Source organism: Electrona antarctica (assembly GCF_951216825.1).
Source record: "Electrona antarctica genome assembly, chromosome: 11".
Lineage (NCBI taxonomy): Eukaryota > Metazoa > Chordata > Actinopteri > Myctophiformes > Myctophidae > Electrona > Electrona antarctica.
The window spans coordinates 14073490-14099789 of NC_136792.1; the positions used below are offsets into that span (position 1 = coordinate 14073490).

The 26300-nt window shown below is 43.0% G+C and overlaps 1 protein-coding gene across 1 annotated transcript in view; it reads left to right on the top strand.

The window, feature by feature from the left end:
* The window catches only part of grik4 (glutamate receptor, ionotropic, kainate 4), a gene marked incomplete at its 3' end in the record, with an annotated part of 238875 nt that overhangs the window by 60273 nt on the left and 152302 nt on the right, over window positions 1–26300 (top strand). The window contains exon 2 of the mRNA XM_079514315.1: window positions 25428–25695. The remainder of the gene's footprint in view (window positions 1–25427; window positions 25696–26300) is intronic.

Below are 26300 nucleotides of genomic sequence, written 5' to 3' on the forward strand. Positions count from 1 at the left end.
CCCTCATCAAACCCTACCTGGGCCCTCATCAAACCCTACCTGGGCCCTCATCAAACCCTGTACACTCAAGAGAATGTCCCTACCTGGGCCCTCATCAAACCCTGTACACTCAAGAGAATGTCCCTACCTGGGCCCTCATCAAACCCTACCTGGGCCCTCATCAAACCCTACCTGGGCCCTCATCAAACCCTACCTGGGCCCTCATCAACCTGGGACCTCATCAAACCCTACCTGGGCCCTCATCAAACCCTACCTGGGCCCTCATCAAACCCTACCTGGGCCCTCATCAAACCCTACCTGGGCCCTCATCAAACCCTACCTGGGCCCTCATCAAACCCTACCTGGGCCCTCATCAAACCCTACCTGGGCCCTCATCAAACCCTACCTGGGCCCTCATCAAACCCTGTACACTCAAGAGAATGTCCCTACCTGGGCCCTCATCAAACCCTACCTGGGCCCTCATCAAACCCTACCTGGGCCCTCATCAAACCCTACCTGGGCCCTCATCAAACCCTACCTGGGCCCTCATCAAACCCTACCTGGGCCCTCATCAAACCCTGTACACTCAAGAGAATGTCCCTACCTGGGCCCTCATCAAACCCTACCTGGGCCCTCATCAAACCCTGTACACTCAAGAGAATGTCCCTACCTGGGCCCTCATCAAACCCTACCTGGGCCCTCATCAAACCCTGTACACTCAAGAGAATGTCCCTACCTGGGCCCTCATCAAACCCTACCTGGGCCCTCATCAAACCCTGTACACTCAAGAGAATGTCCCTACCTGGGCCCTCATCAAACCCTGTACACTCAAGAGAATGTCCCTACCTGGGCCCTCATCAAACCCTACCTGGGCCCTCATCAAACCCTGTACACTCAAGAGAATGTCCCTACCTGGGCCCTCATCAAACCCTGTACACTCAAGAGAATGTCCCTACCTGGGCCCTCATCAAACCCTGTACACTCAAGAGAATGTCCCTACCTGGGCCCTCATCAAACCCTGTACACTCAAGAGAATGTCCCTACCTGGGCCCTCATCAAACCCTGTACACTCAAGAGAATGTCCCTACCTGGGCCCTCATCAAACCCTGTACACTCAAGAGAATGTCCCTACCTGGGCCCTCATCAAACCCTGTACACTCAAGAGAATGTCCCCGCTACCACCCTTAGATCTCCATATACTGTATGGAGCTGACCTGTTCTGACATTCCATATGTTGATCTGACCTCATCAAACCCTGTACACTCAAGACATGCTCATTATATGGCCAGTACAGAATTCACTAAATGTCTGAACAGTTTATATTTACATCAATGTCTGGGTCCCCACCCACTCACTCAGGGGTGACGTGTCACACCTGTAGTGATGGGAGGGGCACCAAAATGTGGTGTTCTGATTGGTTAATGGGGGCACTCCCTAAGTATAAAAGTACAAACTTTTGTGTATGTTCACATGACCTGATGAAGATCAAATAGATCGAAACGTTGTCAGAATTTTCAATAAAGAACGTCTTTCTTATACCCATGGTGTGCGGGCTCCATCCAATACCTACTGAAGTTTCTTTAGCCCAGCACCCAGCCTGTTGATGTGCGTGTTCTACGTCCGCTCCAGTACAGAATTCATTCCATGTTGATCTGAGCCCAGCTCTCCTCTGAGACACAGAATACTGAGCATTAGTGAGAACCAATTATATAAAGAAAAGAAATGCAATGCAAAAGCAATGTACAGCCAGTAAGGGATATGTATGCTAGGTACATTGTTTTGTTTTATGTTTATATGTTTATATTTTGATGCCATATGGCCGTGGTGTCTGCTGCCAGCTGCTAATAATGAACGTAGGCTACTACAATGTTCAACAATGGAGGGTTGTTGTTACAGTAGTGAGTGTCTGTTGCTTTGAATCACTTAAATATGATAATTAACTTTATGTACAGTATTTAAAATATACAACCTTGAACCTACACAGACGACTCACTCAACTCATTTAATTAACGTAACCTAACATTATAATGAATCAAGTTTATGTATAGCACTTATGCAAAACAGAGTTGCAAAGTGCTTCACATAAAACTGAAGAATAAAATAAAAAAATCTGTAAACAATGGCTAGACATGGTATATAAAATGCAATGAAACTAATTGGAGAATAAAACTCAATAAATGAAAAACATGCATGCACGGCATTGCACGCACGCACGTGCATGCATGCACACGCATTATCCCCCCTCATTAGCCTGTATCAATTACCTAATGATTGTGTGTAATCAGTGTTGGGAGGAGCAGGACAGGGAAATGCAGATGGATTCATTAAATGTAGTTCACGTCCATCATCCCCATTAAACTGCTACTCAGGCGAGACACAGAATATCTATCTATCTATCTATCTATCTATCTATCTATCTATCTATCTATCTATCTATCTATCTATCTATCTATCTATCTATCTATCTATCTATCTATCTATCTATCTATCTATCTATCTATCTATCTAATCGCCTGCTGTGTTGAAAGTATCCTGCTATATGGTGCTGAGACATGGACTATGAAGAAGGAATTTCAAGACCGGCTTGATGGCACATATACAAGACTCCTCAAGTGTGTTAAAAACATCTCCTGGCTGGAAAACTCATCCAACCAAAGAGCAGATCTATGGTGAACTGCCGCCAATAACGACAACTGTAGCACGTCGTAGAACAAGGAGCTCCAAAGATCGAGTAATATCAGATATCCTCCCATGGCGTCTCCATCAATCGGGGTAATCATCCTTACCCCTCATGCCAAAGCGCCTGCGCTCGCCCAGGCGGATGCGTGCTGGGTACCCATACGGGTGTGTGTGTGTGTGTGTGTGTGTGTGTGTGTGTGTGTGTGTGTGTGTGTGTGTGTGTGTGTGTGTGTGTGTGTGTGTGTGTGTGTGTGTGTGTGTGTGTGTGTGTGTGTGTGTGTGTGTGTGTGTGTGTGTGTGTGTTGCCATGTTCAACAGTGGAGGGTTGTTAAGATCAGACCTGCATGTGTTATGTTACTGTATGTACACAATGTGAAATGTGGGTAGTTAAATATGGTAATTAACTTTATGTAATGTGTATATAAACATGTACAACCTACACCGATGACTCACTGACTTCACTTAACCTAACCATAACCCATAATAATTAATCATGCTTCTGTGATGAGACATAGTTCAGTAAAGCGATCACTGTGTATTGACACAAGTTTCTTTTGATGTATCTGAGCAATTGATCTGAACACTCAACCACCTCTTAACTACCACCACTAACAAACCACCTCTTTTCTACCATAAACCACCACTACCTACCATCAACCACCTCTTAACTACCACCACTAACAAACCACCTCTTTTCTACCATAAACCACCACTACCTACCATCAACCACCTCTTAACTACCACCACTAACAAACCACCTCTTTTGTACCATAAACCACCACTACCTACCATCAACCACCTCCAGCTTTTATACTGTATTGATGCCGGCTTTGCTCTTGGTCCTTACAAATACTGTACTGATACTGTATTCTTTTCAGTATACAGTAGGTTGGTATACTATTGATCTCTATTTATCATTACTATTAGTATATCTTGCTACCCATAGCGATATCTCCTTTTTTCCTTCTTTTTCCAACGGCTTGCCTTGGTCAGTGGGTCAGTTGATTGGGTTGGTCGTTGGGTTGATCGGTCATTCGGTTTACCATTATTCACCTCTTCACTCTCATTGTCCACAACTTGCTCCTATTATCTTCCTCTTCTCTGCCATTAACTATATTAACTAACTCTTCACTGCAATGAACCACCTTTCAAGTACAATGAATGACACATCTGGAATGTTTGTGAAGTGAAATGATGCTTGCCCTAAACATCCACCCACCACCACCCACTTTTAGCATGAGACATTCATCTCTCAAATGAGAACCCACTTGAAACTGTCACGACTTTGACCCATCGCCACTCCAAATTGATTAAGAGAGGGAGAGATAAACATCAATCACTGGAAGGTTATATTATATATGATGATAATGATACCCTCTTAACAGGGAATACGTTGACAATGAAGAGGCCAGAGGCACTCACAAACATCATGTAATATCCGTGCAAATTGTCCTTGGATTTGATTGGATCTGTGTTGTTGTTGTCTGTGTGATTGATTGGTACAGTGATGTTATAGTTCCCACCACATCGTAGATTGTGTGTTATACATTTGGGACTTTACGTTTCAAGTATTCATGGTGTCTCTCTTCAGTACCATGCATTTATTTATTTGATAATGCAATGGGAAATGGCTAAAGGGTATGAGGCATTTTTTTTCCATTATAAATGCGAATCATTGTATCTCTCCAACATGTCCTAGGTCCCATTCCACACACCAATGCTTCTCATTTCATATTGAGAACAGCTAGTGGCAGACAGTCCATTCAACACATGTGCAATACTGAGGTGATCATGTGTATTCAGGATGATCCAATACGGTTGCTCACTGACACTCTGAACCTGCAGACTGCAGTGTGTAAAATATGCATTCTTCTCTTTAGCTGTACAGTTTCAACCATGACCCCAGTTAGAGGGAAGGACACAACCGATGTGAATGTACAGTTGGAGAGAAATACCGTGGCATGAGATATTACATGTGGCAGAGCAATTTCCATCTCCTTCAGGAGCAGACCATCTATTCCTGCATTTCATTTTCACTTATGATTGATAAGGATTGGACACACTTGGCTGGCGTTGTGACTCCTCGTCAGAATAACTTCAGTAGATTTGTCACCTTCCTGTAAATATAGCCTACAGTAAAGAGCAGTCACTATAAACACTATCATCTTCTGCCTCACTATGCAGCCTCATAGCACATCAAACGATGTGTTCAATTCAATTAATTCTTTGCATTAAGGAGTGTTTCACTTCTTAACATGCTCAAAACTAGTGAATACTGGTGTTTAATCAAAAGGTAGTTCCGACAAAGCAAATATGCTTGCTTGAAGCTATCTACAGTACTTGTGCGTCAAACAAACATGACAGCACACCTAATCAAAATGTAGAAATCAGCTGGGCTGATCAGACGGGGGTCAAGTAATTTGGATCGGTCACTTCCATCCTCCCAACCTCTGTCCTCCTCTTCCTCCTCCTGCTGCCTCGCCTTGCTGTGATGAAGACAGGAAATGAGACTCTTGAAAGTGAAGTGGCACAAACCCAGTGGCGGCCTCTCATTATCCACTAAATAGCTCATGTAGATTAATTAAAATGGCCATGCCAAATGGCCACTTGTCACTGGATCATTGTCAATCTCCCAGGGGAGGGACAGAAACATGCATGTACATGCAATATAGTATATACAGTATTTCCAGTGGCCTAAATACTACAAAAACTATTTGACCGAAACATTTGTACAAAATCAGATATTGATTGAGCAAACATCTACAAACAAAACAGTTTGTAGATGTTCCTATATTTAACTTTAGTTGATGTTATAGTAGGCCTACCGGTATTCATATTTTGTTTGTCAGCAACTTTTAGAAATGAACACAAACACAAATATAGAATATATACAAATAAAACTAATGTCCTTGATTGTAAGCTTTTCCTCTGACATTTTAGACATGTAAACATTAGTAATCTTTTTGGGGCAGCAACTAATACATATCCTACTATAAGGCCCAGGCTACACGTACATGGATCTTTTGTAAAACGGATATTTCCATCCTCCATTTTAGAAAAAATCCCTGCCCATACGACTCTCTATGTCTATGTTTATGTCCACACACAAACGCAGAAACGCATTGACACTAATTAGCCCGCAGACCCCCATTTAAATTTCTATCTCTGGGATCCTTAATTTATATATTATATTGTGAAAAGGTCATCTTTGAAAGACAAAGAAGAGGTCCCGCACACTGTCAGACACTTGCCAATTTTTTTCCTCTTTATTAGGTCGACGTTTCGGTCGCTTAGACCTTCATCAGGACAGACAATATATTGTATTGTAAAATCAATGTTAATTTAACTCTGAGAGTGTACAAATGGAACCAGGTCCATTTGGTTCCATTTGTACACTCTCAGTGTTACAGACCCATAAGGGTCCATTTGGTTCCAAACTATCATGTAGCTGCGGACCCCCTCAAGGACCCCTGGGGGTCCCCGGACCCCACTTTGGGAACCACTGCTCTATGAGGACTGTTATCTCCCAGAACGCTGCCCTTACTGGCAACTAAGGAAAAAGAAACCAAGGCACTCTTCTGGTGAAAAAAGTTACAAAGCCTTCATTGATGTGGTTAGTTCATAATATAAGTTAAAAACTGGTATAACCCATGCATTGTAGCCTTCTTTAGGGGACTGCCATTACTGGGTCAGGTTCCACCTCATATCCTAGGATACCTGAACAGAGCCGTGGAACAATGAGCCATCACATGGTGCCAAACACATGTACTGCTTGTGCATACAAGCGTGTTTTATAAAGTAGGCCATCTTAACTCGCCATCATATACAATGTTAATTATTGCAGGCTTACAGCCCACATCAATTTCTCCTTTAATTAACTTGTCACTCTGGTTCGCCATTAACCTCCATTTGTTGAGAAACTTGTTCATGTTATCTTGTTCATGCTCATCTTATTTATTAACACCATACAGACGTGTGTGTGTGTGTGTGCGTGTGCGTGTGCGTGCGTGCGTGTGTGCGTGCGTGCGCGCGCATTGTAATTAACATACTGCTGGACCTGTAGCAAGATAAGAGTACTCTGTCTTCAGAGGGAACATATCGTTGCTGTCGGGCAGAAACCTACTTCATCATACAGCGTCGCACAAAAGTAGTGAACTTAGCAATCTACAAGCTCACAATGCATCACGATGCGATGCAGTGTTAGCCTGGCTAATAAGCCAGACCGAATCAGCCGTTGGAAAAAAATTAATCGGGACACGGTATGCAATATGGGCGGGCTTTGGTACAGTTGACGTTCAATGCTTGAGACCTTTGACTGACAGTAGCTCTGACCAATTGCGTCAAAGAGAAAATGTTTGAACCCGCCCCCCGGTAAACAAGATCCATACACAGCATCTCCAGACTCAAATACCACACGACAGTGTGATTTGAGTCTGGCTTATTAGCCAGGCTAATGCAGTGTGAGGTTGTAGATTGGCTGTGTTCACATTTTTTCTTCATGTTTTTAAAATAATAAAGCATAAAGGCCTATTCATAGTCCAGTTTTCGGTGAAGAGGTGACCACCAAAACGGTGGTTAGTAAAAACAGAGAGATGTGTTGTGTGAGCGGTGACCACCGCGGTGTGACGTCATGTTGTAGTTTTCGGTGGTCACCTCTTCACCGAAAACTGGACTATGAATAGGCCTTAAATAGAACGGTTTTGAACACCTAGAACGGTTTCTACAATATTCTCATTCTCAAAGCCGTACTGTGGTAACGACATGGGGCAACACATGTGCCCAAACGGAATTTCGCAACATCCCAATAACCCCAGCCATGCTGGAATGTGGAACTGGCGTTCTCAACCCCAACATAGGGTAGGGCTACGCTAAAAACCTGTAAGCGAGCTACTGTAGTCACAGTACCGAACGTTGAAGTCTGCTACCGCCAACTCAGTGCTGTTACAGTTGCGTAGGCCTACCGATAGGGACAGAATCGTATGTCATGTCCCCCGTCAGCATGCGATGTAGCAGTTACAATTTACAATTTACAATTTAGGCATTTAGCAGACGCTCTTAGTCCAGAGCGACTTACATTAAGCAAGAACAAAAAGCATGGGAATACACATCACATTATACCCCCGATACTTCAAATAGTGCCGTATGGTCAAATCCGTCCCCAGCTGTCACCCGTTTGATGGTACAGGTGTGAAATTGCGTTGTCAGAAGTGCTGAGAAACCTGATTGATAGAGGAATTACTCATGAATAATTAAGTGTAGCCTATCCATAACCGAAATGGCAGACAGACGGGCGGCAGCGCATAGTCTACAATGATCATTTTGAAACCACATGTGGATAAAGGAACTACAACATTACACTGGTTCTGTTTATGAGGTCATAACTTCATCTCAAGATGGGTGCCAGTTCCTCTCTCTGTGATACTCAAATATTACTACACACTCTTTTCAATATGTCTGGAGTGCTGTAGTCCTCCAGTCAATTTGGCTGGTGTCCACCGTTATAGATATTAATGTGCACAGAGATAATATGAATGAATGACATGGTGAAAGCAAGGAGACACGGAGCGAGCGAGAGAGAGAATGAGAATAGTGTGTGAGACAGTGAGAGCGAAGGATCTGAGAGTCAATATCTGACCTCCAACCCAACTTTAAAGATATTCATGCCAATAAGAAGAGCATTCATAGACATGCATTAACATGTCACATGGTCTCATGTACATCTGATTATCACAGCACTTGCATACAGTATACATTTTAATGTTCACTAATGAATCTGTCATTCATACAGAAAGTACTGTGCTAATTATAAATAATAAGGTGTGGTTGTTTCTGCTGAAGAAGTACTTGAATCCATGCTGCGTACACACACACACACACACACACACACACACACACACACACACACACACACACACACACACACACACACACACACACACACACACACACACACACACACACACACACACACACACGTCATTATTGTTTATCATCTTAAGTATGACTATCATCCTGTCTCGATTATGGATAATCTATCTGAAGTAGGAAATCACATTAATGCACCCATCAAATAGGAAAGATAAAAATTGATCTTCAACACTTATTCTGCATGTCAGAGGTAGCAAATACCATGGTTTATCCTTCAAACGATGGCTCCTTCACACACTGGGGTCATTCCTGTAAAATGAATCATGTTCCGAAGCAGACATTTAGCCATTAATCTGACATATTACCCTGTCCTTCTGGAGAGAACAGGGATGAGCATGTCTGGATGGGGATGGTTGGGTGGGTGTGAGGTGGTGTGGGCAGGGATTATATAAAACTGTACTGCCAGAATAAATAAATAAACCAGCCCTTGCCGGCGATTTCTCGTTTTTCCTTACCTTTCAACTATAGTCACAGAATATTTATCTTCAGTACGATGGAGCCCTGACCGTTGGACAACACAGAGGTGTGTCGGAGGTGCATGAAGAATAAATCAATAAATAGATCATCGTGACCATCCTTTCCCTAGTTTGTGGCAGTTGAATATAGCATGTCTCACCAAAATGCAGAAGAAAATCCATTAGAATGGAAGTGAATGTGGCTGTTTCTTTTTTTTTGCCATCACCTGATTTTCTGCTTCACTGCTTTACTGAGAGTCAAATGATGAGTCATAGGTTAGCGAAGAGCGCCATCTAGCATAATGACACAACATGTGAAAAGACATCATTGGCGGTGTGGGCAATGAAACATCATTACCATTCAATGTGTTAAAGAATGGTGAACGTTTGTTTAGCAGGTAGTGAACTATGTGCATTAATAGTATGGTATGCAATGCATTCTGTTGTGCTTATATGGTATGCAAATGTGGCAAAATGAAATATCTTTCTGGGTATAGTATCCATTTGTCATGGGTTTCATGATAGAGAGGCTGTGAAGGACTGGATTTAATTTGTGTCAACAAAACACTTACTTTCCACAGTGCAACGGTAGTGGAGTAGAAGTACTCTAACGTATTAAAAGTACAGTACTTGTACTTGAGTAAATGTGCTTAGTTACTTTCCACATGACCACCAGTATGTATGATGAGAGGCTGAAGAATGGAATGGAAATGAGGTGGAAAACGATTGGAAGGCTCTTCAGAGGTACTACTATAGTGTGTAATAGAGGCTGTTGCATTGATTTCTCTGTGTATGATGGGCAGTGGGTTTTTGTTTCAATGTGAGATAATAGGCTGTTAAATGGGGGAGATGATAACAGTTCCAGCCAGTTGATTTGATTTCTCCCCACATCAGCACTTTCAATCTGAGATGCATCAATCTCTCTCTCTCTCTCTCTCTCTCTCTCTCTCTCTCTCTCTCTCTCTCTCTCGCTCTCTCTCTCTCTCTCTCCCTGACTGATCAGAACATCTCACACAGAGGAAAGCAAAGTGGACCAGAGGAAAACTGTGAGCATATCAAACGTGTAGTCAGTCCAGTACTCTCCAATGATTCATGTTTTATGGATGCGCTTTGGTTTTAGTCAGATTTGAGAGAGCCCTGCATGGGTGAAACGTTGTTGTTTGGTTAACACTAATGTAATTAAAGACGGACATTGGCTTTTCTTATTCATTTGATCATTTTTGGGTCCAGCACCGTGTTTAAAGAAACCGTGGGGGATGTGTAATGTGTATTATAACCCGCGACTCACTAATTCTCGTTGTCGTGCCCCCCCCCCCTGCGCCCCCGCGACCACCCGCCTCCCCGATCTCGACAGGATGACAGTCTTTGCAGTATTGTTGGGGAGGTGTCTCTTATCGTTTACGATATAGTCAGTCATTCATATTTGATACAATGGGTGGGCGCGGGGGAGCCCATGGCAACTTGCACGAGAATTAGTGTGTCGCATCCTACCCATAGACATTAGCGACTTTAAGCAACGACGGCTACGGCAGTCGGCTCCGGCAACCGGAAATTAATCAGTGCTCGATACATAAATCTGCTCTCCGTCGCAGCCCTTTCTACTACGGCAGAACCTACACTTACACGCAGTGTCTACAACGCCATGTCATAACCATGTTTATTGAAATTATAGCTGTCATAAATTTACACCGATTGCTCCATCACCTCTCTTATGCTGTGTAATGTGTTGGCATTCTCTGAATGAAGAAATAACACTAATAGGCTACCGTGTCACCATACCATGTTAACCATGTTTATTAAAACTGTTTTAGAATAACACGGATTGCTCCAACACCTTCCTCTTTCCACTGCTGATCATGTCCAGCGCATGTAATAATTAAGCAATATCGGCAAGTTAGCTGACGCGCAACGGGGTGTTTTAAAAAAAGTGTTTGTTTGACACATGCTGGTCACCATGGGAACCAATGTCGCCGTCGCCGACAGCTACGGCGATTGCGTCACAGTCGCCGTACTTCCGCCTAGCGGAGCCGTCCTGAAAACAGTCGTTGCTTAAAGTCCCTAGTAAAAGGCAGACGCCTCCTTCGGCTCTGGGGTGTGTGTCCCTCCAGAGGAGGCAACATGGAGTCAACAGGAGGCAAGCTTTTCCGAGATTCCTTGTGAAGCATAGTGGTAATGGAAGTGGACTTTCGGTAGGCCAATCAGACAGGCAATGTAAATCTCAGTCTCATATGAATTAGCCTGAGTCAGCCATTTTTGAGCACTTACTTGACAGGGGATGACTGCAGGTCGTGTTCAGTGTATTGTGGATTATGGATTTGCACACTGACAAATTTCACTGAAGTTACAATGTTTTGTTAACCATACAGGATCCGTCTAAAATTAAGGGAACTCTCAGAAAAGCACATTTATAAGGCACATCTATAAGGCTAAACCATGTCTGAAAAGGGTACTTTAGTTTGGCCTTAAATTACAGAAAACTCGCTGAGTGCTTTTCATTGCCAAGCGGAGCACTTTCAATAGTTGAGAAAAGCTTTTGAGAAATGCACTTATGATGTAGACAGCTGTCTCACGACTATCCAAACTGATTGTCTATCTATGCTCAGCCAAGGAGGCAGCATCCCTCCTCAAACATAATGTTATTACCTAATATAGTTGCATTGTATTCACTATCTATGCCCAGCCAAGGAGGCAGCATCCCTCCTCACACATAATGTTATTACCTAATATAGTTGCATTGTATTCACTATTTTCAGCATGAGTTGTCTTAAAGGCAGCGAGTTTCGGCATAGCCTCAGCTCCTCTGCTCCAGGCAGAGCAAGTCAGCAGCTGTGCAGGACATTTGATCATGTGACCGCCATTGCCCCTGTCCCCTTTCTATTTTTTTCTCTTTCTTTTTCAGCACATAAAGCCCTTTTTTCTTCATAAAAGGGCGGCTAGTGTGAACACACCCTATTCAAACTGGCTGATCTTGCTGATGTGACTCAGGGAAAAAAGTAGCCTAGAGCACTATATAGGAATTAGGAGGATTGGAATTGACAAGCCATAACAGTGGGATTGTAATTTTAAAACAATGTGTTTTCACAGAATAAAAGTGTGTTTTGCAATAAAACTATGATGTTATGCGATTTGGGAGTGCAGACTAGCCAACACCAACTCTGCACTCCCTATCCAGCATCAGGGTCTTGAGTTCTGCAGTGTTGCTAGCTAGCAATTTCTTGACCCATCCCACATGGGATTAGACAGCAATTAAAACAGTAACAAAAACAAATCAGGCGTGTAGACATCCAGCAACTCAACCAGATTGCAAGCAGTGCAGTAGTTGTGTGTGTGTGTGTGTGTGTGTGTGTGTGTGTGTGTGTGTGTGTGTGTGTGTGTGTGTGTGTGTGTGTGTGTGTGTGTGTGTGTGTGTGTGTGTGTGTGTGTGTGTGTGTGTGTGTGTGTGTGTGTGTGTGTGTGTGTGTGTGCGTGCGTGCGTGCGTGCGTGCGTGCGTGCGTGCGTGCGTGCGTGCGTGCGTGCGTGCGTGCGTGCGTGCGTGCGTGCGTGCGTGCGTGCGTGCGTGCGTGCGTGCGTGCGTGCGTGCGTGCGCGCGTGCACATGCCCTCACACACTTCTTTTGGGCCCATGGAGGCACAGCAGAGACAGCAGCGCAAAATGAATCCGACGTTTGAAATATACTTCCATTGAAAATGATTATGCATATGCCATGTTATCTACAGTTACTTGGATAATGCTGAGCTAAACATGTTATTTTTGAAGTATTTCTATTTAAATGAGATTAAGAAAGTCCCCACTCCCCATACGCAGTGACAGCACTCCATGTTTACGCACAGAAAGACATCCGCCACATTGTTTGCTTAATTGTCTTTATTTGATGCAGATTGCATTCACACCTGCAGTGAATCCAAATCCGGTGCGTTGGAAGCAAAGCAAAACCCCCGTTTTATGGCGAACTAGAATGCATTTGTTTGATCCACACCAGAATTTGAGCCTTCACACCTGCCAAACGAAGCACACTTTCCGTCTTCATACATAAACCAGTCCTTTGATTTTATAATGTATACCAATTGGGCAGTCGGCACAGTGTAATCCTCAGTGTTCATTTAGCTTACCGTTTAAAAAAATGATATATTTTTTAACTCTCAAGCGTTAAATTAGAACAGCAGCTTAACTAAACCATTATCCTGCACTATGGATTCAGTTAATTCAATGACTGCCAGGCTACTGCATACACAATGGAAATAATCTAATCAGTGAGAAGAATGATGGAATGATGACGACGACGAGACGTAGGCATTCCAAGAAGTAATGAAGGGGTGACAAGAGAAGCTTCTTGGAGAGGGAGACGAGTGAAGATAACAAGCAAGGAACACAGGAATGCAGAGGGAGAGAAACCCGAGGTAGAGACATCAGGAGGTCAAGAGATGTTGATACGATGCCTGGAGAAAGTGTCAGACTTCCTGCTTCCCATGGAATGTTAGGTGTTATCAGCTAGATATGGAAGCATGACTGCAGCTCCCTTATGTAATAGTAGCTGCAAACTGGAGCCTTTATAGCAGGGGTGGGCAACTGGCGGCCCGTGGGCCACATGCGGCCCCCACCTTCACTTAATGCGGCCCACAGGTTAATATCAGAATACTTACAATTCCAAAGCCGCTTTAATTACTTCATGACTAGTATTAAATGGCTAGTACTTAATGACTAGTATTAAAATGTTATTGTCTTTTTGTGTCCAATGTAGTATAACTAAATGCATTTGAAATTAAAAAAAAAGGTTACTTTTGAGGATTCTAATTCAAAAATAGCAAAACAAATTTCAGGTTTTCAATTCAAATAATAGCAAAAATAGCTGATCTACAAGCTCAAAACGCGTCGCGATCAGCAATTTTTGCTACGACAGTAATATGCAATGTGGCCCCTCTGGAGTGAGTGTGGAAATATATTGGCCCTCGCCATCGTCAAAGTTGCCCACCCCTGCTTTATAGTATGCATTGGGTATGCACTTCCTGTAATGTAATATATTTAGTATGCATTAGGTACTGTATGCACTATCCATGTAGAAGTGCATGTGGTGGTGGCAAATTGTAATTTAACGTTTAGAAAGGTACTAAAGCCTGGTTCCAAATAGCAACCAACTGATGAGATGACTCACTCTCTTGAGAATCCCTCCCTCATTTTGGCTCATGTAATTTATTCAACTATTCAATTACACGACAACCCGCCCCTCTCTGACCTCCTCTCTCTGGGAAGAGCTTTTACTGGCTGAGCTGGAATATAATTATAAAATAAAGTAAAGACTGTTTACTTGAGTACTCATTTCTGTAAAGATATTTAAATCTCATAAGCCCTGTGGGAGGATTTCAACTCTTCAGGGGTTTACTAGCATTAATTCATGCCATTCATGATGTTGCAATATCAAATACTGTATAGTCATGCATTCTCAGGGGTTGCCTATTTTAGATCCACTGAATCGTTGCCTGTGGGTTTAACACCAGCAGAATGTCCTGCTGCTACAATACATCCACATCAGTAATAGCTGCATACAAGGAATGGCTAGCGATTGATAACTATATCTAGAGGTCTATTTGAAGCTGTGGGAGGATTGTACACCAAGTTGTGCATTGAACATGAAATGAACAGCACAACTGTAGGGTATAGGAACACCTGGTGTCCTCAGGTAAGGTTAAAGCACAACAGGAGTCAAAGTCATGTTGCTTTCATAATGCAGACCACCCAGGGGATACAGACAAGGACACAGCAGCGTTACAGATGCCTCTATTCACTATAGCGCACAGTGGTGGTCTGTTTTATTTTAAATCCCCTTGTGCGTGACTGTGCACCTGAAGCCTAAGCTCTCTCTGCTGCATCGTTCATAACGTCATTGATCAATGCTTCAGTGAACTTTTCATTTGTATAATCTGTTTTAAAAACTCCTCAGTGATCCAAATCTTTCTACCAGATTTATTATAGTTTTGACATTTGAATTGTCCCTTCTGTGTGTGTGTCTGTGTGTGTCTGTGTGTGTCTGTGCGTGCGTGCGTGCGTGCGTGCGTGCGTGTGTGCGTGCGCAGTCTCTGTCCAATCGGCCAGTCTCGCAAAATGGTTCACATTTTAAGATTTTTCAGATTCCATTCTGATTGGCTACGACGCTTTCACAGTTTGGAGTTTGCTGGAGGGGGCTGTTTTGCACAAAATGCCACAAATCATGAACAGTGTCCAATTGACGTGGAACTTTACACGAACACTCCAAGTAGGCCAACTCAAAATTGGAGGTTGAGGGTCCTCTATAGAGCACACCTCCAAAAGCACTTTCTATTCTGCCACATTAATGTGAATTGTCGTACAACTATTCCCCACATATTGCCACCTTGCCTGTATGGTAAATGGTAAATGGTGCATTTATATAGCGCCTTTATCCAAGGCGCTTTACATAGATTGTGCATTACATTCACCCATTCACACACACATTCATACACCGATGACAGGGGAAACCATGCAAGGGCACCAACCAGCACATCGGGAGCATTTTGGGGTTCAGTGTCTTGCTCAAGGACACTTCGACGCTAACTCTGGGGGAGCCCGGGTTCGAACTGGCAACCTTGCGGTTACCATCCGGCCACTCTACCCCTGAGCCACCACCGCCTCTATATAAGCTATTCAGCCTAGCGAAGACCTGCACTCTGAGGAGCACTCTATTCTAGTTTTAGGAATGTTTTTGTTTCGTTTTATTTATTTATTTTCTTTTTTCCCCCAGATGGATGAATATATAGACACTGTACACTGTAACTTTGTGTTTTGTGTAGGATAGTTGTATAGGTGTATACAGTACTATTGTATACTGCTGTTCTGTATTGATAGGGCTTCTTATTGTTTTTCTTGTACAGTAGGCCTATATGACAGTACTTTCTACATGTAACTCTTAACTGCTGTGCTGTTAATCGAAGTTGAAAAGGGTAAAATGAAAGCGTGACATCAGACATGATTGTAGAATGTTATTTCATTTACTAAAGGTCCAATGTTAAGCAAAGCTACTTTTATCTTGTACAGTACGCCTACACACCATGAACTTGAATGAACCGTTAACATCCATGCATGCTTAATGCACAACAGAGCATCGTAATTACCAGATGGAGCTCAATCAAAAGCAAGACTTTTGACTTTAGCCTTCATCACATTTCCTTTTCCTGCCACGGGGCTGTAAAGAAAGTAGTCCTATATGTTGCTTTCTGTCACTCTTCTTCTTGGTCTTTGGTGTTTTTTTTAGGACAGCTGGCTTCTGCTATGTTGCATTACTGCCACCTTCAGGAACTAGTTTATTACTGTTCATTGTTTTACTCGCAAGCCTGACAGCTACTCCAGGAAACTGTCAAACTGAGGATATTTTGTCTTAGTTAGTTTTGCATTGTTCATTTTGGTATTTTTTGTCTTTTACTTTAGTTTCATTTCAATTTAAATTGTGTGCTTCCTTTTAGGTTCAGTTTTAGTTACTGTAAAAGAAAGGGAAAAAAATCAATGTAGTCCTATGGAAGTTTTCCAAGCTCTTTGTCAATATTACCTTCACAATTCCCACCCTGGGGTCAGTTCAGTGAGTAGGCCTAAATGGGGCATGTCTGGTGGTGGCTATGAGAGAGAAGTATAGGGGAGCGAGAGAATGAGAGGGTGAAAATACTGTGTTTACGGTGTGTGTGTGTGTGTGTGTGTGTGTGTGTGTGTGTGTGTGTGTGTGTGTGTGTGTGTGTGTGTGTGTGTGTGTGTGTGTGTGTGTGTGTGTGTGTGTGTGTGTGTGTGTGTGTGTGTGTGTGTGTGTGTGTGTGTGTGCAGCTGCTGGCTTGCATGTCCAGTGCATAGCTGATTTAAGGCCTCAGGCCACAGGAAGAATGCTGCTCTACACTCCAAGCACGTCCCTGTAAGCAGCAACAGAGGAAGCACCGTTGCCATTCAGCAGCATCGACTGCAGATACCTAAATGAGTCTGTTCTGTCCTACCTCCCCCTACCCCCCTTATTAACACTTTCCCCAACTCCCCCTGATCACTCTCTCTCTCTCTCTCTCTCTCTCTCTCTCTCTCAAAATCTCTTTCCACTTCTCTCTCATTTGCAGATTCATCCTCGCATCCAATTTATTGTTCCATCGGTCTCACGTTTCGTTTCAATCTTTCTCTCTCATCCCTCCTCACTTTGGTTAATTTTCTTCCCTCTCCAACATGTTCAGTTCCCCGCATCTCATTTCTGTCTCTGCAGCACTTGCCCCCTAGCTGGCCCGCTACTAAATGAAAGTCAGATCCGTCTCTGTCCCTTGTATTTATCTCGAGAGCCCCACTATAAAAATACTCAGTATTAATTAGTGTGCTAATTAGTGGGCTAGCTTTGAGTTAGAGCTGGAAGCTAGCCCACTAATGTTGTCTTTTAACTTGCAGAGTTAAGGCCTATTCATAGTCTGGATTTTCGGTGGTGAGGTGACCACCGCTCCGGTGGTGAGGTGACCACCGGAGCTGAAATAACGTTGAGCGGTGGTGAGTAAAAACAGAGAGAAGGGCTGGAGCGGTGGCGGTGGTTTGCTCTTCACCGTGGCTTGTGACGTCATGTTGTAGTTCGGTGGTCACCTAACCACCGAAAATCCAGACTATGTATGAGCCTTTACAGTACACTCGCAGAGTTAACTCGCTCCTCGCTGCCTGTAGAAAGATGCAGCCGCTCTGGAGAGGAGAATGTGAATGTGTCCTGCTGGCACATTCACGTTGGCTCTGGGTATAATAATGCTGGAATGTCCCGCATTATAAGTGCTGAATTTGTTCATAACATAGCAGGATAAAGTAGCTTGCTTCCCAAGGACGCTTCGATGGTTTGTTTGATGCGTCTTAAAACTGTGAGTCAGAGACACAGGACGCAGGGCTATGAGCATCACTGGCTTTTTATTTGTTGAGGACTTGTTGAGGATTTGCCTAGGACAGGTGTGTGTGTTGTGTTGACACTGTTCCAAACTTCTCCCCCAACATGCTTCTTTCTGCCACCTGGGGTTTGATGAGCAGGTTAGGAATCAGGAATGGTGTGATGACAGGTTTTGAATTCCAAAAGCTTTATCGCTCCCCTGCAGCCTGCCCATGCAGGCAGTCTTATTGATTATGACTCGTCAATTGGGGTCATGACACAATCTGATAGAAAACTATATTCCTTCATGACTGGAGGTAAAAATCTGTGTCCAATAGCTACAGTGGCTGTGTGATGGCAGGCTGGACTGCCAACCTCAAATTGTAATATTCTAGAAAGAATTCTAAACAAATGCTGGTTCAATACAGCTTACTATTTTCTTTTTTTATGATTAAAATACAAGCCGTGTATAGATTGATCTGATCATCTTATATCAATGACATCACTAAGGCCCTCATTTATCAACGCAGCGTACGCCAAAATATGGGTGCACGCCGGAATTACCGCATTTTCAGCATTCATCATTTCCGCATGACCTTGAACTTGAACGTGCGCCCTGACAAAAGTCTCGTCAGGTCGGGAGCTGTCGTAGGCTTTGTCCTCAGCTGTTTTTCTGTCGTAGAAAAGCGGAGCAGCATTGACTGACCAGCTGACAGGCTGTCACAGGTATCAAACATATGTATTCACTCCTAAAATGATAATATAAAACTGTATATGTATTGTAAAGAAAAAGAAAAAGAGAGATTTCCAACTTTACAAGCAATTTAAATCGCGCAATTAAAAACAATATAACATGTTTACAATGTACAAGTTTATGCTTAATCAAACAGTGCTTTACTGGCCTTGTTAAACATATACAGTATATGCGAGCGCACTTGTGAGATGATTCGGGAGCACAGCGTGACATCAGATGCCTATAGGCCAGGGGTGCCCACACATTTATGACGTGAGATCTACTTTCAAAATGACCAGCTCAACAAGATCTACCCACTGAAAAAATAAGTGTACCATTGCTGAAAATAGTTTAAATATATAATGTACCTGGGGGGGCTTTGGAATAGGGAGAAATTATGACAGGCAGTTTCTGCTGTCAAAATATGTCCCCCCCGTATTTAACTTACTGTGGAGACACATGCTGGAACTTTTTACTTTGAAATGATTTGTAGTTTCTGAGTTATTTAACTTAAACGCCCAATGCATTCTCAATGGCAATAGCACAAACTTTGGCATGCTACTAGTCCTACATACTTACACCTAGAAACCCCATTCAAACCTATTTAGGTTCATCTTACGGTGGACATGTTTGCCTGAAAAGAAATCTTTGAAATGTTTCATAGTTTTAGAAATATATAGTGCAAGGACACTTCGACACCAACTCTGGGGGAGCCCGGGTTCGAACTGGCAACCTTGCAGTTGCAGTTACCATCCAGCCACTCTACCCCCTGAGCCACCGCCGCCCTGTTTTGGTTTGGTTTTACTATAGTTTATGACAGAATGGAGAGAGAAAGCTAAATTCATTGACAAAGTACATTTGGATTTGTCACCCATCCTACACACCCTATAGTATAGGGTGTCCCTATAGGATTGCATGTCATGTGATCTACCTGCACAGCCTTTGTGATCTACTGGTCGCGATCTACCTTTTGGGCACCCCTGCTGTAGGCTATACTCTCTGTGATCTTTAAAAAATATATTTAGGCATAAATGGACTGCACGCCTTTATTTCCAAGTGACAATGACAAGCATAGGCCTATAGCTTGCCTATTTGCAATTGTAGGCCATAGGCCTATAGGTGTAAGGGGCTTAATCATTCACTCATTTAAATAAGTGCTTTAACAGTCATTCAGATAAACGGCAGATCTGGTCATCTGGGTCAGGATGAGTGCTTTGCGAGACGGGACGGGACCGTGGCGGGCGCCGTTTAAACAGCGACACCAGTACATACTAGCACACACCAGGCTTCATCCATATGTTTATGATTCATTCATCAACCACTCCATAAACGTTGATTATTTATGACTGCCTTGCGCAGACTGAGACAGTATAACGTGGAAAAAAATGTTATGGCGCTTTTCCAGCGATCCTTTGTGGAGAGTGCATTGACATTTTGTTTTGTTTCCTGGTATGCCTCATTATCATTGGTTAATAAGAACAAACTCCATAAAATCATCAACGTGTCCAGCAAAATAGCTGGGGTACGATTTGAGAGTATGACTTCAATGTATGAGACCCGGGTACTCAGGAAGGGGAAAGCTATTACTAGGGACAATACACACCCGTTACACAGCCAATACCATCTTTTACCATCAGGGCGACGGTACATGGTACCTTCTCTGCAGGCTAGGGCCTCAAGATCGTTTGTTCCTATAAGTATATAAGCCTATAAGCAGGCCCCATCTCAGTTCTGTGCATAAAGTGTGATGTGATGCCTCTTGGAACTATGACTGGTGGCCTTCTGTCGGCATTGTTTCTTTATTGTCAATGTACTGTGTGATCTGTTTGTGTATATGTTTTCTGTATCCTGATGACTGCTGTGCACAAAACAAATTTCCGAAAGGACAAGTCAATAAAGTATCTATCTATCTATCATTAACGTGCGGTGCAGGGCTGCAGGTATCACTCACCCACCCACAGCATGCACTCACAGCAGTGAGCAGCATGGGATCGCCTTCGCCTACCTAGGCTACATGACTGCTTTAATGCACTGCACACAAATGGATAAAATTAATATAGTAGCTTACAAACTTATTCCATTCATGGCGATGCAACTGTGATGTGTCATGTGCGTGCGTGCGTGCGTGCGTGCGTGCGTGGACATGACAGCCAGACAAGCGAGGCGAGAGGGAAACATGTGTAGGGTAGGCCTACAGCTATTATTTAATTCATGCAGGTGTTCGTTCTTTATTTATTTAAGATACAACACACCAGTTGGGCTTGCAAGTTGCGTGTGCGTGCGTGTGTGCGTGTGCGTGTGCGTGTGCGTGTGTGTGTGTGTGTGTGTGTGTATGTATGAGAGGGGGGGGGGGGGGGGGGGGTTTGTGAGGCGGGCAGCAAGGCAAGCGGGGGAAACTTTTTTATTGGCTTTTTCCATCATGTAACTATGGTTTCCATACGTTGTTTGGTCGTATTGCAGTTGTTCATGTCGCAAAAACGAGGGCGAGGCTTGATTTCATAGGGCGTGCCAGATTGATTTCAGCCGTCAGAACGAAATTAAGGAAGGATCAGCTGTTTGGGATCACTTCATAAATGCCATGTCGACGTGAGTGTACTCCAAAACTGACGCTCGAATTTGAGGCAGATTTTACACTCGATTTATAAATGATCTAAGACTCATCCAACATTAATTTGTCAGCAAACTGTGTACCTCACGGTTCAAATCCCAGTCAAAGCACATCCCTAATATTCTTCCGTAGGCAAATGTCCTTCAGGGACGCCACTGTTTCCATCTGGTTGTTTTCTGCGAATTCCTCTGTGACTCTGGGAGTATCGGATGTTGTCTCTTACCGAATCCATAAACTCCTTCTTTGGCCTTCCTCTTCTTCTCTTACCTGGCAGAACATTCCATCTTCAGCATCCTTCTCCCAAAGTACCCCTCATCCATCCTTTTCACATGTCCAAACCATCTCAACCTCACCTGACAATTTCCTCCATCCGTTCCACCCTGCCACACTCCTTTGGATAATTGACCACAGGTATTTTAAACTCCTTCACCTTCGCCAACTCAACGCACATCATATTTTACAGTGTAGTTGTTCCATGCACACAAATACTCCATTCTCTCATTCTGATTAAGATTATCAGCATATGACATTTACATGACAAATACAGTCATGGTTAACCTTGTTTACATAGATTATGAATCAATCTTTGATTCATTTTGCTATGTAAAACAGTTTGTTTTGGTTTTTTAAATAAAGTTTTTAAACAATGTTTTGAATAGTTTGGACTTTGGAGGCAGACCCCAATTGGTGGTGAAGGTATTGTCATTATGTACAATATCTGGGGAAATAACAGAGAGCAAAAAAGATCAGATTCGTGTCTGATGTCAAGATGGCCATTGGCTAGGAAACAACTGTGACTTAATTGTTATTCCTGGAAATCCTGTTATTTTGAAGAATGCAAGACTTTAATCAAACTATTGCCTAAAGAGGATTCTTCACAGTAACAAGTAATATTATATTAATCTAAACATAACCACTGGCAGCATTTGATTTTAATTTCTAATGAGTGAATTGACATCACATCTGTTGTGGGAGGGAAAAGGTTGAAGGTTGAATTCCCATCCATGCGTTTTGTTTGAGTATGTGTCAAATAGTAGAGGTTAGAGGTGTAATTTACTATCAATAGATTATAGATATCAATAGTTTGCAGAAGGACTGAATGTGCTGCTGTCATCCGAGGCCTGCACCATGGAAACACCATGTGTTAAATACTCCAAAAAGTATAAAACAAATCACACCCATGTGAACTGAGTGGTGCAACTCCGTGTGGGGATCCCCGGGGGGTCCCCGGAACTTCCAGACCCACAGAAATGCGCCCAGGGTGCCAAAGTGCCGGCCCGGTGGCGGCGACCCGTCCCGCGTCCGAAACGGTCGAGAGATGACAGTTACCGTGTGGGGGTTTCCAGGGGGTCATTCTACTGTACTGTACTGTACTGTCACTGTCACAACCGAAATCACGTAATGGCTGCTAAAAACTCAGCTTCCCATCATGCAGCTGTGCACAGTGTGAAGCTCAACAGCACCATTTGTCACCTGTTGGTACACAGACAGACATAGGGCACCACTCAAAAGAAAACTCAGCTTAGTGCACAGTGTGAGAGGCACAACAGCGCCACTTTTTCACGCCACTTTTTCACGCCACTTTTTCACGCCACTTTTTCACCTTTTTCACACACACACACACACACACACACACACACACACACACACACACACACAAAACAAAAAAAAGTCATATTACTCCTAAACATTTTGCCAAACATCACACACACTCTTATCCTCCTGGTGGAGACCTGTGCCAAGAAGGGCACGTTTTCTAGTTTCTCCTAAAGCTTTTTGTGTGATTGGTGTGAAAAAGTGGGTGACATGCAATAGACTGCTGGCACTGTACCATGAAATGAAAACAAATCCAAGTCTACCAAAGCAGTCAGCTCAGTCCAGGCAGCTGTCTTTGTACCTCTTGTGTTTCCGTATCCCAGATAAACTATAGGGATTGATCTATTCCAGATACCCTATCTATAGGGATTGATGGCCATGCCATAACAGACATAACAAGATCTATACCACTTTCCTGCCCTTTCTGTGCTACATTGATTTCATACAGAAATATCCATCTGAATACAGTGTTTCACGCATAAACTGTAGAGGAGGAAACAGAAACACAAAGATAGATACATACATGACAACATGCAGAGATATATGCAAATTGTGCTTGCTGGTCATGAATACAAATTATATTGAAATGGCAAGAACAACCATTGCAGGAGGCGGATTGGATATGATTCTGCGTGCTGGAAGTCAGGGAGCCAGCCCACTGAGGATGGGGCCAACCCTGGCACTGCCTGCTTCTTGAGCGGTGGTGTTGGACTGTTGGTCAAATTAGAATCAATAATCAAGAATGTATTTATTTATGTATTTATTTTATTTTTTTCATATACAGTATATTGCCTGGTAGTCCCATACTGCATTTGACCAGTTTGTTAGGTTTACTCAGTCCACATGGCCAGACATATCCACAATCCAGAATTAGTATTTTGAGCTTAAAAAAAGTTATAGCCTCGATAGAGAAGCCCAGAGGCTATGCTCCCACTTTGCATACTGAAATGCATGAAGTACATTTCACAAGGTCTCAGTTTAATGTAGCATGTGCAGTGCAGTGGTTGTGTATATCTTAAAATGTGTCCTGAAGCTATGTAGTGAGACTGGTGCCTAAGATCTTCTCCAACCTTAACAATTGGTTTTTCATACATAATGACATTCACATGTAGAAACACATTACACTTCTAATCACGGCAGAACTTAAAAATGTTAACTAAATATGTGCGCTTGTTTTTTTGGTGAACACATTGAGCACACGTTATCTAACTTTTTAGATAACGGGCAATTATTCTTACCCCCAATATCACTCATTACGAATCGTTCGTTATGCTTTATATCGATCACATTACATTCCCAGCTGTTTTGCCCTGGGGGAGGGGAGTGGCACAAGGGCAGAGAAGGTTAAATGGTACATAAGCTGCCAGTTGACCAATCAGTGACAGCTAAAACGCCACCACAAGCTGTCACTGTGATTGATCTACATTGTTACTGAAGGAGTGTAATATATCAAACATGGACTAGAATCAGCTGCCAAACACTGTTTAGTAGAACTCACACTGGAGTTTATTCAGGGACAAAGGAACCAAAGCACAGAGCCCAAATTAGGGACGTTATTGTTTACACTAAAGTGTTTTGATCATAGCTATGATGAACAAGGTACTCAAAATGACGGTAGGGAATGATTGCAATCTTTTCAAATAATCGGTTGAAGAATATAAAAGAAGACACACGACTGATGACTTGTTTTCCAATGTGCATTCTATGTCATTTCAATTAGGTACAGTATCTTAACAGCATCGGCAGTATTGCGATAATTGCAATATCAGTCCATGCGTACGCTGTGCTCTTTACATGTCAACAGTATACCAGTGCACATCAAAAAGCACGACAGCAGAAAACGCGTGAAAAATATTTTTATTTTTTTCAGAGGTCGCATTCAGAAATAGTGTGTATTCATAAGCTGGTCCACCAGTCTGTCTGTCTGTCTCCTTCAGGTCTTAAATCACTGAGATAAATGAGTAATTAAAACTAGTAAAATATGATTGTGCAATTACTCAGTGGGAAGAACTTCAAATCACAGGTGTGGTTGTGCATTTTGGCATCCGATTATAAAGGACTTTAATTTTCCTCTGAGTAAGGGTGTGCATAAAATGGCATGAGATTAATGCTCATCTCGCAAGTGACAGTTACTTTCTTGTTTACTGTGGACATTGTCTTTGCATTGTTTTGAATGCTGATGAGATCTGAAAATTGTTTATAATGTGCGCTATATGAAGGATATACTGACGAACAGACACTGCATAGAGTAAAATAAATGCACGGTCACACTACTTATGTGAATAGATGCGTTTCAACTTTCAACACAATTCCGCTTTTGACGTGGGCGGGTTGTACTTGAGACTAGCATGAACTTGACAATTCGACAGCTTCAGCTTGTCATGACCTCCTACATGAACGCTTGCCTCTCATTGAAAATGAATTACTAGGCCAGCCAGTCACTTTCCACGCTAAATTGCCATTATGCAGATTCTTAAAAGTGTGGATTGGGACTATAAGGACGAAAGGACGAAATTGATGTGTATGAATTGCATTCATGTGATTTTAAATTCATTATCTCTACATTTTCTCATCTTCTCTTTCAGTGCACCGAAACCCAGCACACGTGTGTGTGCGTGTGCGTGCGTGCGTGTGTGTGTGTGCGTGCGTGTGTGTGCGTGTGTGCGTGTGCGTGTGTGTGTGTGCGTGCGTGTGTGTGTGTGTGTGTGTGTGTGTGCGTATGTGCGCACATGCACACTTATACATACTATGAGATGAAGAGAAGTGTATAGAAGCTAAGTGGCCTCCTCACCCACCTACAACAGCCGACGACCTCTGCTTCAAGATGGACTAGGACACCTCAGGAGATCAAAGGTAGGAAATGTTTGCTAATCAGCTGCTCGGAGAAGAACTGAAGTGAGAGTACTTTTAGGAGAGAGGAGAGCAGAAACAAAGACAACAGATAGAAAGGGGGAAGGAACAATGAGTGTGATTCTGTAACAATCCTGTAACATTGGACACTGAGGCCTGTCAGTACCAACACCATAAGCCTCTGGGCGGCTGTGGCTCATGAGGTAGAACAGGTCGTCCAATGATCCCTGGGTCAGTGGTTCGAATCCTAGCTCCTCCTGTCCACATGTCGAAGTGTCTTTTCCCCATTGTGTGAATGTGGGAAGTGAGGACGCTGGCGTGATGCATGAACCATTGTGCTTTGAGCACTTGGAAAAGTGCTATAAAAATGCAATTCATTATTTTTACCAATGAAAAAAAAAAAGAAGAATCGCCAACTTGCCAACTTCAAGTCCTCCAAAAAAAGAGCTGGCTGAATTGACCATATGCAGACCGCATCCATCTTTTCTTTTTTTTTGTAACCCATTTTTTCACCCAGTGTCAATTATCTAATCCTGGGCGCTACACTTCCTCTGCCAACCTGTCGGGGCAGCGGACTGATCTCATGCTTCCTTCTATGCATGAGGAGT